This window comes from Perca fluviatilis, chromosome 19 (assembly GCF_010015445.1).
Source record: "Perca fluviatilis chromosome 19, GENO_Pfluv_1.0, whole genome shotgun sequence".
Lineage (NCBI taxonomy): Eukaryota > Metazoa > Chordata > Actinopteri > Perciformes > Percidae > Perca > Perca fluviatilis.
This window is the reverse complement of record NC_053130.1, coordinates 25,401,849-25,413,934: the sequence shown is the minus strand read 5'-3', so window position 1 is coordinate 25,413,934 and position 12,086 is coordinate 25,401,849. Positions and strand designations below refer to the sequence as shown.

Below are 12,086 nucleotides of genomic sequence, written 5' to 3'. Positions count from 1 at the left end.
AAAGGCTAAGCAGCCGAGCACGAGGGCGAGACAAAAGCGCTCATTGGCTGTTTTGGTTAGAACAACGTTTAACAGTTAAGGGGTTGATTTAGCTTTTAGGTTAGCAGGGCGGTTTTATGGTGTAAAGTTTACCGTCATAGTGACATTCACAGCTCAGAATAGACACGTGGAATAAATGTAAGGAGTTATAGCCGTCTAAGCTAGTCTTTGCAGTGAAGTGAAGTCAAGAGCAGGCTGTTGTGGAGCATTTCTAATTGAGGTGAGCCAGGCTACTGACAGGTCCGTGAATTACCAGGAATCATTCAAAAGTTAACCTATATTTGTGTCATGTTCTCGGCGAGATAAGCTTCCTTCTATGACCAATGGTTCGCAATTTGCTCAAAGTGCTTTGGGCATTACATTATTATTAGAATGATTAGCATGCAAATCTTGTATAGCCCCTGGCACTGGCACAGGCACATCTACCCTTAAATTGCTCTTTCACACTCATTCAGATTAGGCTTTCTTTTGGTTGCATTTTTATTGCACAGCCAATAATCTACATAAATTATAGCCTGTATGTTGTGTGCCATTTGAATGTAGAATAAAGAGTGAGACCTATAAAAAAGGTCAATAGCCAGGTTCAGGTAAACTGCACACTGTATAGGGAAGGGGAAGAAGTATCTCAGGTAAACGAGCAGTGTTGTATAGGACTGGGAATTGTGTAAAATAATTCAATACGGGTTCAATATCTGTGCCATACTCGTGTTTTCAGTGCCAATGCCATAACAATACTTGTTTGGTAATTTACTTAAAACTTCTCAAATGTTAAGCAGCCATCTGCAGTCTAAAATTGACACAATTATGATTTAAAGCAGTAGGATTAAAGAAGTTAAAGAAGTAGGATTGGACATCGAGAACCGATTTCCTACTTGGAATCGTTCCAAAAATTACGATTCCATCGGAATCGTTTCTTTATCGGAATCGTTTGGAGGATTTGGTTTCGAATCCGATCATCGGTTCCAAATTTGACATGCACAAGTTTTGGTTGCCGTTGCAGCCTGCCGCTTGTTGTGTTGCAGCCATGGAGCACAGCAAGCGGCGCTCTAGTCTGGCTATGTTTTACGCCCGGTAAAACTGCAAACCACCATTGAATCAAAATAAAACTTTCCTCTTATTTGTGAAATAAGCATGTGACCCGTTTCAACACCACCCCTCAAAGTATCAGAATCGAGAATCGATAAGAACCGGAATCGAAGGGAAGAATCGGAATTGGAATCAGAATCGTTAAAATCCAAATGATGCCCAACCCTACTTCTAAGTACACGTTAATCCGTGGACAGAAAATGAATTGACAATAATATTGATAATTAAGTATTCATTTAACTCATTTTATTAAGTAAAAATATCAAACATTCTTCCAGCTCCTCAAATGTATTTGCTGATTTCCTCTGCTTTTATTGTAAATGAAACAGTAAACTAAATTCACTTTAAATTGATGTGATGTGAAGACAGTATTATGGTCTGTGGGATCTTATGATTGGCATATATATGCCACCTTTTGACGTTATAGACTACACGATCAATTGATTCATTGAAAAGATAATCGACAGGTTAATCGATAATGAAAATAATATTAAAGTGCTCATATTATGCTTATTTTCAGGTTCATAATTGTATTTAGAGATTATATCAGAATAGGTTTACATGGTTTAATTTTCAATAAACACCATATTTTTGTTGTACTGCACATTGCTGCAGCTCCTCTTTTCACCCTGTGTGTTGAGCTCTCTGTTTTAGCTATAGAGTGAGGCATCGCACTTCTGTTCCATCTTTATTGGGAGTCGCACATTCGCAGTAACTAGGTAACGACTACTAGCCAGTCAGAAGCAGAGTCTGAGGGCGTGTTACAAAGTGACGCACATTCGTCACAGAATTAAAGGCTGGACTACAACAGAGCTGTTTGGAGCAGTTGGTGAACAGTGTTTTCTGTTGGAGATTAGGGTTGCACAATATTGACAAAATGTGATATTGCGATATCGAATATGAATATTGCGATATTGATATTAATTTTGAAATTTTTAAACATGTAAAATTACAAAAGTTACGGGAAAATGCATCAAAATACATTCATAACAAATTAAACAAGTTTTCGTACAACACAAGGTTTATTTCAACTGGCATATGTCATATTGGACTGGTACAACATGAATAAATAAATAAGGACCATGTCTACAGAACAGGACAGGTTTTACTGGTTGGACAGTATAAAATATATAAAGAGAACAGGGCACAACTTTTCTTTCGCTTCTCTGATTCGTTCCGTTTAGTTGTCTCTATCTTTCTCTTCACTTACACTGTCACTCTGTAGGGTTTGTCACGTAGTGGACCCGTGCAAGTGGCACGGTGAAACATGATCATCATAGCGTTTCAAGCGGGCTCTAAATCGAACACAACTAAGCCACACAGCCAACGGACGGGACGCAGCGCTCCACAAAAAAAAAATATTGTTATTATTATTATTGCGACACTTTCGATATATTGCGATAACAATATTGAGTCGATATATCTTGCAAGTCCCTTTGGGGTGGACTTTGGGCTTTTTCACTTTGTAAACCTATAACATGCTATATATAGATATATAACACAATAATGGAAAGGGGAAAAGCCAAAAAGAATAATATGAGCACTTTAAGTTGCAGCCCTAAAATCAGAAACCGGAAACAAGACCTCAAACCGGGCCAGACATTTAATGCCAGCTTTTGATACTCCGTACCACGGCTAGGTTTTGGTCGCCACCGGAAATGTAAAAGAAATAACCCTGGAGACCTTGCACTCTCCTTGACCTTCCTGTACCCTAAGATGAGAGATTTACACAGTTCAGCTTTACAAAATGCAGTGCATATTAAACTGGGCTGATAAGGCGTATGCTATATTGAATGTCATCTGGAACATGTAAAATCTCTAGCTCATCCTCTAAAATATGGAATCATTAACTGGTATCACTCACTCAGCATTATCGTGACTTTAATAACTTGCGTGGCAAGTTGATGAGCACGCCAGCGTCTGAAGGTAAATGAGAGTCGCAAAGTCCTGTTAATACCAAACAATTTTGGCATTGCAGGTCTGAATCATTTCCTTATTGATTACTCGACTTTGTGTTCTATTTCACACTCGAATTAATGTCTCTCAGCTTTCCCACCATCCATCTGGCTGTCCCTCTCCGTGTCTCTCTCCCTGGCATGTGCTCCAGTTCATTATTTCCGTCATTTCTTGGTAATTTGGAGTTGGCTGTTTAAAACTTAGAGCCTCTTATTAAGTTTTGGCCATGGTGGATAAGAGGCAGGACTGTAAGAGCACAGAGATAAACTAATCATCTTAAAACCCTAATTATTAGTATCTTACTGTGACAGACTGTTTTTTGCGAGCCAGCCAAATTGAGCCTCAAATGAGGAAAGGCATATCTGTTGGAAGTGGTAATAATTTTAAGTCATCTCGATCTGGCTTGGTGTGGCAGAATTCATTAGTGCAGATTAGCACTGTGTGTACAAAGTAAATGAGATATCTAATAGCAAACGTGGAGGTCCGGGGACTCGTAATTTCCTCCCGAATGTGAGGGATGATGTTAAGAGGTGATTATTTATATTTTAACATTGTGACATCTGCTATGTAGATTTGTCTGCTCCTTTACCAAGCGGTGACACTAAACTGTTCACCTGTCAACTTCCTCTGGATTGCAGCCGCAAAAAGGTGACGAGAACGAACCCCAAATCAGATTAAACTGTGTTACTCTGATGCAGAGACCAGCTGATATATATATATATATATTTTTTTTTTGTGAGGATATGAAGGAAGTTAATTATGTGTGTAAGGAGAAGGATGGGGGAGAAAATAATAAGATTACAAAGAATAATTTGCTGATATAATTACACCAAAATTGGGTACACACAATTGTAAAATACATGTATTGCTTGACCTGGGTTAGCCAGTGAAATAAATCCTCCTTCTATAGCCTTTGTTAATTTGTTTTTATCATCTCCAAGTGGTGTTTGTGCAGGCAGTTCAATTTGCATGTGTAATTCCACTGTGCAAATTGACAACAAGTAGATAATTCGAGGAAATAGGCTGGTTGCAGGCCCCTGCTATCTTCCCAAGCCTATTCATTTTGAGGAACCGCTGAGGCATGAAACTCATACATCAACTATTTCCTGACAACGCTTAGGCTTATTGTCCCCTAAAATGTCATTACAGTCATTATTTATGAAGCTAATTCATTTATTAAACCATATTTACTCTGACAGAATTTGTCACATTCTATCCATATCCCGAGCATTGCTTTTGAACAATGTCTTTCAGTGAGTATGTGTGAACACGTACAGCCTCACAAAGTTTTGAATCAACTCTATTTGTCACTCATAATAGTTGGGATATTGCGAAAAATAGTCCTCCTTTTTTATTGGCTTTATTCATGGAAACTTTTCATGGCAGAAGCCTTTACCTTGTGTCACAGAAGTCCACTGAAAATATTATAGTAATAACCTGCCACCTTTTTTTTGTGTTTTGGTCCTAACGTAATCAGAAGTATGGCAGCTATTTTAGTAGCGCTGATAATCCCCTTCCCAAATGAGTGTGCATTAGTCACTTTGAACGCGTTGCAGTCAGACATCTGAAGCTAAAGAGTTCTCGCGTCGAGCCTCCTGGCCTGTTGCTGCTGACTTATGGATCTGTCAGTTTAGCGCAGCACCCTTTATGACAGTGTGGATCATTTGCAATTGTGAGTGATGAAGTAGCACATAGGGTATACACTTTTTAATGTTACATGTTCTCTCTGGATAATTCCGTCATACTATTCTCCTGCATCTCTTTCTATGGACTTACCTGTCACCCAAAAGCACTTATCACAGCAGTGGCGATGAGTTGTGTTTGAACTGTTTTACAATATTGATTTGGAGGCATGACATTTTAATTAATACTGGGTGTTAGCTGTCATATAGGCAGCCAGCCTCATTGGGTGGAATATGAGACAGGCGAGGTGGGGGCAGTGAAGATAAGACTAAAGCACTTACTGTGAAAAGGCTGTAAAAAGGGATCAATGTGGAGGGAGAGAGACAGTCATGGGCTGAATTTAAGGTAGAAAAAAAAGCAGTAATATCGGTGCTCACTGTATTTCTGTCAAGGTTTATTCTCCGCCTGATAACACAAATCAGTGAGACACAGCGTGGCCTGTGTCTTCCACAGGTTGCAGAGTACATCATGTTATTGGGAGTCTGTGTTGCCAGCGTGCTAGGAGACAACCGGGGAATTAGGTAACTTTGTAGCACTCCATTGAACAGCAATAAGCTTTTAGGGCTTAGCGAGCATAAACACATTAAACTGATGAGATTCATCAGCACTCTTGTGTCAAATCTATTGTGCCCACAGGCAGAGCTCAGCGGCAGCAAACGAGAGAGAGAGAGAGAGAGAGAGAGAGAGAGAGAGAGAGAGAGAGAGAGATAGACCCCAGTGTCCTCTGGATGTTTCCTGGTTCACCCAGACTGACGCAGGTGATCGCTTAGCTGAAATATCTTTATATTGATCTGCCGTTTCACCTTTGCCATAGCAACGTAGGAAAGCTTTTTTGCACACCTCCTTCGTCGGGCAGGTGCATAGGATATGTAAAGTAGCAGATCAAAAAGTTTAGAGAAAGTCCCGCACACTGACCATAACGCAAGCAATAATTTATTTAGAAAAATACAACGTTTCAGTCATCAGGTAAATGCTTTGCAATAGCAGAAATATTAAGCCGCTTGAAATCTCTGGAAATAGCCAGAGCTTTTGAACACTGTGAAAACATTGGTTTCAAAAATGTAATTATCGCTCCACGTTTTGATAATTGAATTAAAGATGGACTCTATTTAATATGAAAATAATATTAAAGGGTAGGTAAAAGTTAGCTGCACCCACAGTAGTGTCTTTAATCTACTCATTTAAAAATTCGTAATCAAAAGTAAAGAGATACATTTACTGGAGGTTACAGACACAGGCATAGCGCTAAAGAAATATAAGCAAACGTACATATAGCTATTAGTGCTGTCAAACGATTAAAATATTTAATCGTGATTAATCGCATTAATGTCATAGTTAACTTTTTATCCCATTATTTTTTCTCATTTTAATGCTCTTATCAACATAGAAAAGTGGATCGGCTTGCTTTGTGCAAATGTTTTTTTATTGAAAACAACATTGGCATATACTGTAGTGTTCAATTGCACACTAACATTCTCACTTGGACCCATTTAGCTATGGCTGCAGTAAGTTGGTTCTTAGTTGTGGTATCCATGTGCTTCTGTCTGAAGTCATCCATTGTTGCCTGGCTTTGACGAGGGGGCGGAGAATTGGCATCAGCTGTGTGCTCGGCCATCAAGTGGTATTTCAGACTGGACGTGCTGCGATGATAGCTCAGTTCACAACGACAAAACACACAGATCACTTTGGTCTTGTCAGTGGAACCATTTGGCAACTTTTTAAAAGGAAACTTTACATTCAGAATCTTATTGGCATCCATTTCGGCGTCTCGTGCTCGCCATCCACTCAAAACGTAACGTTAGCCTGCTCACTCTTTGGCCGGCTCGCAAGCCCAACTGTGTGCCTGTTGTTGTGTTTCCGGTCTAGCTAGATCCGGTGTGGTGTTGTAGTTTTTCTAACATTACTAGTTGTTGCAACAGCATGTGAATAAAACTACAAAGTTTGCTAGGCCAAAAAGAACGTTAATCTCGCTATAAAAAAATTGACGCCGTTAAAATGGGTTTGCGTTAACGATGTTAATAACGCGTTTAACTGAAAGCACTAATAGCTATTATATACAGGCAAGAGCTGGACAGCAAATTGTAGGTGTTGTGGTACAGAACAAAGGAAGCCATATTGTTACTATAATGATAAGTATACAGAGGTGGGTTTATGTGCAAATATTGAGAGTAGAGTAAATGCAGTCTGCTTCCTCTATACGGTATGGCAATGAAAAGATAGTACATGTTATTGCACAATGTGTATATTATGCATTATATGTGTGCATATACAGTAAAATGCATACAGCATTTGCTCTAATCTGCAAATATTTGGCATTTTTCCTTGACTAAATGACTAAAACCATTAACAAAAGGCTTTTTAGTTGACTGACTTATTCCTTGACGTCATTGACCAATGATTTCAGCACAATATACAGTGTTTGTTTACGGCCTGTGTGAAGCTGCAGACTACAGTAATTGTGGTTGTAAGTGAAGCATAATACCAAACTTGTAACAGGAGCCCAAGCCATTTGTTCATTTGCGGTTAGTTCACCATATTTGATGTTTAATTGGTGTAATCTCAGAGCTGCAAAGCTGGAGGACTTTACCCTGATGAAGTGATACATTTAAATTGAAATATTTCTTCTCAAAGGTAAGAAGGCCCTTCAACTTCATTTCACCATTTATCTGTTGTCTCTTCTTTTCCAAATCACTATAGCCCCTTGCCTTTTGGATAGTTTCACTGGAGGCAACCAGATTGGCATGAAATTAGCTCAATTTGAATCGTTATATGGTCCAATCAGATGAGCTGAGATTTAATCTCGGCTGGCCTGCCCTACCAGAGTCCGACCCCTCAGATGAAATGGACTACATTTTCATAGGTTCACTTGCATGGTTGATTATGACAGCATAGAAGGTAGAACCTTTCTTCTGTTTATCTTTATTCCAATTTTCCTGCGTGAGAATGAAGATTGAATGTTGAATATTTTAATTGAGTCAAAACCTAAGGACACAATGACATTGCACTCATCTTTCACCATTCCAAATGAAATTATAAATCTCATTTGCTTTTATACAACCACTGAGTCCATATTTCATCCCATTCCACAGCTGATTGTGTAGTTCCTTTAATATTCTATATCTCTAGTAGTGTATATAGTGTGTACTGCAGTCTTTGTTGTATTTTGTAGCTAAATAGTGTGCATGCCCTCGTAGCTATTCATTACCTTGCCTGAAATAAAATAATGCCTTGCAATGATCGGAAATATTACCTGATGAATTAATTATGATGATAGCATCTAGGTTGGGAGGCTTAAATGCCATCTTAAATTACATGCAGACATTAGAAAACTTTCAACTTGTCTCATTTGCATAAAAGGAGCAGAAGTATGCATAAATACGAAGGCTTCCTTTAGAAAGACGTGAGTACATTCTCTGGAAAACCTATATCAATTTATTGTAGAAAGTATAAGCCACACAGTAATGAGAAGGTAGGATGCCTCACCTATGCTTGTTGTGAAAGCATGATGGTTTCTGCTGTCATCTCTACATCAGGCAGCGTGGGATTACTGGAGGATTTCATTATACTAAGAAATAATTAAATTTAACAACTATGTCCTATTTTATATATATATCAAAGGTTTCACCCTATCAATTTAAAACTAAATTTGTTTTTACAATGAAGCTGTGGCAGTTTTCCCATTATTTTATTTGAATGTCAGAAGTGATTGTCTCCTGCAATAGTTCAGCATTTTTAATTGACTTAATGGGCAAAATGCCAATTTAAAAACAGGAAATGAAAGTGGTGAGTTCCCTGATAAGAAATGCTCCATTGTACTGAAGCAAAATACTGATGTAATTCATTGTTTTCTGTCATATGTGCACTGGGCACCAACCAACCTATTACTATATAGTATGTGAAAGAGGTTTGGTAGAAGAGATTGGGAATAGGATGTCTTTTACTAAAGCCTTGTGACAGACATTGCAGTGATAGGATTCAGCTATAACTGTACTTATCAGGTTAACTACAGAGCTGCAGCATTATTATTACTCAAAGAATCCCAACGATTATTACGTTATTGTAATGTCCTGATGTTAAGGATTGCACCAAAAGGAATGTTTATAAAATATCCAAAACAAAAATAGAAAATGTGATGCGATTGCTAGTCAGGCTGTACTTTAAAATACGCCCTCCTGGCCTCCATTTATCATAACAAAATTATGGCTTTTTTTGGCAGTGGCAGTTTTTCCACCCCAAATTGATCCCTTTTAACTTTCTAAACCAACTGCCGCTCTCTTGTAGGTATATAATGCTTGTTTTCAAATGTCTCCCCATGTGCTACATTGTCAGAATTTTTGTGTATGCCTTAATGCGTTTTTATTTGCAGTGCAAAAATCTATTTTTCCTCCTTCACACAAGAGCCTTCTGCTAATTAATCTCATGTGCACGTACAGTAAGTTCACAGGTAAGCTCTCCATCACGGCATCATGGCACAGAAGGAGGAAAAAAAAAGCCCCTATATTGTGGAAATCTCCTTCTCCTGAGAGAAAGAGAGGTGTGGAAGTGGGAGAAGGAATGCCTTGCCTTCCTCATTACACTGCTGTCATTTACTCTTCATCCCCCGTACTCTTTAGTGGCATTAAGACGGGATGTAAATTTGACAGTTAACGCTGTTAGAAAATGGCTAGTTCAAGAAGGGCAGGAATTAGAGATGGGCATTAGACGCTGATAAGCTCCTTTCCTCTGCCGCGGCGGCTGCTTAACATTCATGGGAAAGTCATCATCAAACAACGTTATCACAGCTCTGTTGACGGCTGAGGAACATCATCACTATGATAATTTTTTTTATAGCTGTGAGCCAAAAAAGCACTCTTTTATTTCAGGGGTTTGTTAATGAGATAGGAGCTTGTTGGTATGGGCAAATGCAAACTTGCCACTCTCCAGCGTTTGTTTGAGTCCCCCAGCCCCCCCGCATGCCTCCCACTGCACCCCCTCCACACTGTTTAATGTTGCGGGGAGGGGGAGAGAGGCATTTTTATGTACTCCTTTCGAAGTGCTCTGTGTACATTGCTGAAGGAGGGCCTTTATGTGTACCTTTGCAGATCAGTCGCTCAAAGAGAGGAAAACACGGTTATATCAACAAACGCTCTCTCCTAACAGCCCTGTAGCTGGCACCTGTCACTCACCTGGGAGTTGGCCATAGATCTGAATAGAGAAGGAATGTTGATGGTTATTTAAGCTGAGTAAACTCCCACCAGCAATAGCATGTGATCAACTCTGCCTTTAATGATGAAAAGGCTACTTAAACTGACGGATCCTGAGGCCTTCAGTAATTATGGCTACAAATCATTTGCATTGTTTCTCCCCATTCATTCATTCATTATGTTCCTAACAGCTTGGTTCAGAGGTCCCTTGCACCCAGTTACCACCAGAGCAATTCACACATGTGCTAGCTGCCAAGGCTAAGCAGCTTTCCTATGGATAGGGATGCAAACTGTGGGCTGTAGATACCAAAATCTGATTTTGGCTTTATCGCTGTTGTGCGTTTTGTGGAGTGGGTTAAGAGAGATTTAATCTTTGGAAAATCCTTACCAAGGGAGATGACAAATCAGCGCTAACTTGCTCTAATTACTTCTAAAAACTTTTTTGTTTGCATTACAGTTAGTGAGAAATGGTAGACGATGAAAGGTAGATGAGCATGATGTGTGATGTTGTCATGATACTGCAAATCTTTTATTTATAATAGCATGTGTTTTGCAACTGGACACAAGTCAATGTATATATGTCGAAAAATGTAGAATATGCACCAGTCATTGGGCACACTTGACTGTCAGAATGAATGAAATGACCCATTGAGAGTAAAGCAAAGTATCTGTTGCAACCGTTTGAGACTACTGCAACATTCTTAGGTTGTTGCATTAGTACAATGAAATCATTTACATTCAGAAGAATACATTATTATTCTGAGTGTTGTTAAAGTAGCAATACAGCAGATAGTTGCTCTCATTTCCAGCTCAGAACTCTCACATGCACACTACCCGGTCCTCTCCCAAATTATTTTGTAAAATTTCACAAGTTATGGTAATTGCCCACACAGTGCAAATTGATCCATATCAAAACCAGCACGCTAGGGAAGCCAAGTCAAATCGTGAACTAATAATTATTAGCTTAACAACCACGTCATGCCTTATTAGAGGTTATGATGGTTTCAGTATCCAGTAAGTCTAATTCACATCTTTGACTTGGCGTTAGTACTGCAACTGTCACTGTGTTTGAATTCCAACAATTCTCAACTACTAAGAGCCCACTGTGGTGAAAGACAGCAAGTTTGTGTTGCTTCTGGTTGAGAAAGAGAAAATATATTTTTTAAACATTTACTGGCGCACATCAGCACGAACATGTCAAAACCAGGTAGAAGAACACACAGCAGCAATATGCCTGTCTCCACGATGCAGTGGAGCTCTTGGTAATCATTATGGCAGATGTAAGACCAGCAAAAGTCAACACTTTCTGGCATAGAATTACTCCAGACATAGAATCATGCATAAAATTTCAACATGTCAATTAGAATTCTGTGCTCTTAGGTAGTGTAGTGTTAAGAAGTGTTTTTCACAGCTTTTTGACGCAGAATTCCTAATGATGATTGCATGGCGCCTCCGTTTATTGGAATTCAGTGAATTAATGGACCTAAAAAAGGAAAACGGAACGACAGAGCAACAACTTTGTTGTATAATTTATAGAAAAAAAAAAACATTGTTTATTGTCACGTTAAGTGCAAGAAATTAAAAAAGAAAAGTCCCTTTCTGAGTAGGTAACTTTATAAAACATACACTACTGATTTTGACATGTCATTACTTAGGGCATTTTATTTTTTTCACTTTATTTATTCATTTAAGTGACTTTTTTTCACCATGAAGTTATTTTTTTTTTTAAATATAACAGTAATAACTATAACAAGTATTAAAATAACAAGTTTGACATGAACCAGACAAGTACACACTGTATACTATACAGCGTATATGTCTGCAATAAGGCCAAGTTAACACAGTGCTTGCACTTTGTTAGAACATACAGCAAAGTATAAAACCCTTCATAGAAATGAACTGTGCAATCTAGAAAACATTCTATTTAATGTTTCTGTATGTTGAGACTGTTTATTCAATACAGGCTGTGTTTATGAATTGATTGGATTCAAGATATCTGTGTCCACTCTAATATTTTCATTGAGCGATTGGTACGAGAACCGACAAAGCTGCAGCGTATCGTTGTGTAAGTCAGCTTGTTGTACGAGTTTGGAGTCGTTTCATTCCTTGGAAAAACCAGTACAATGCAAATGAATTGCA

At 38.6% G+C, this 12,086-nt stretch overlaps 1 protein-coding gene across 1 annotated transcript in view; it reads left to right on the top strand.

The window, feature by feature from the left end:
- The first annotated feature begins 88 nt into the window (after positions 1–88).
- The window catches only part of pik3ap1 (phosphoinositide-3-kinase adaptor protein 1), a 38,255-nt gene continuing 26,257 nt past the window's right edge, over positions 89–12,086 (top strand). Inside the window, exon 1 of the mRNA XM_039784414.1 lies at positions 89–259. The gene's annotated coding sequence lies outside the window, so the exon portion shown is untranslated. The remainder of the gene's footprint in view (positions 260–12,086) is intronic.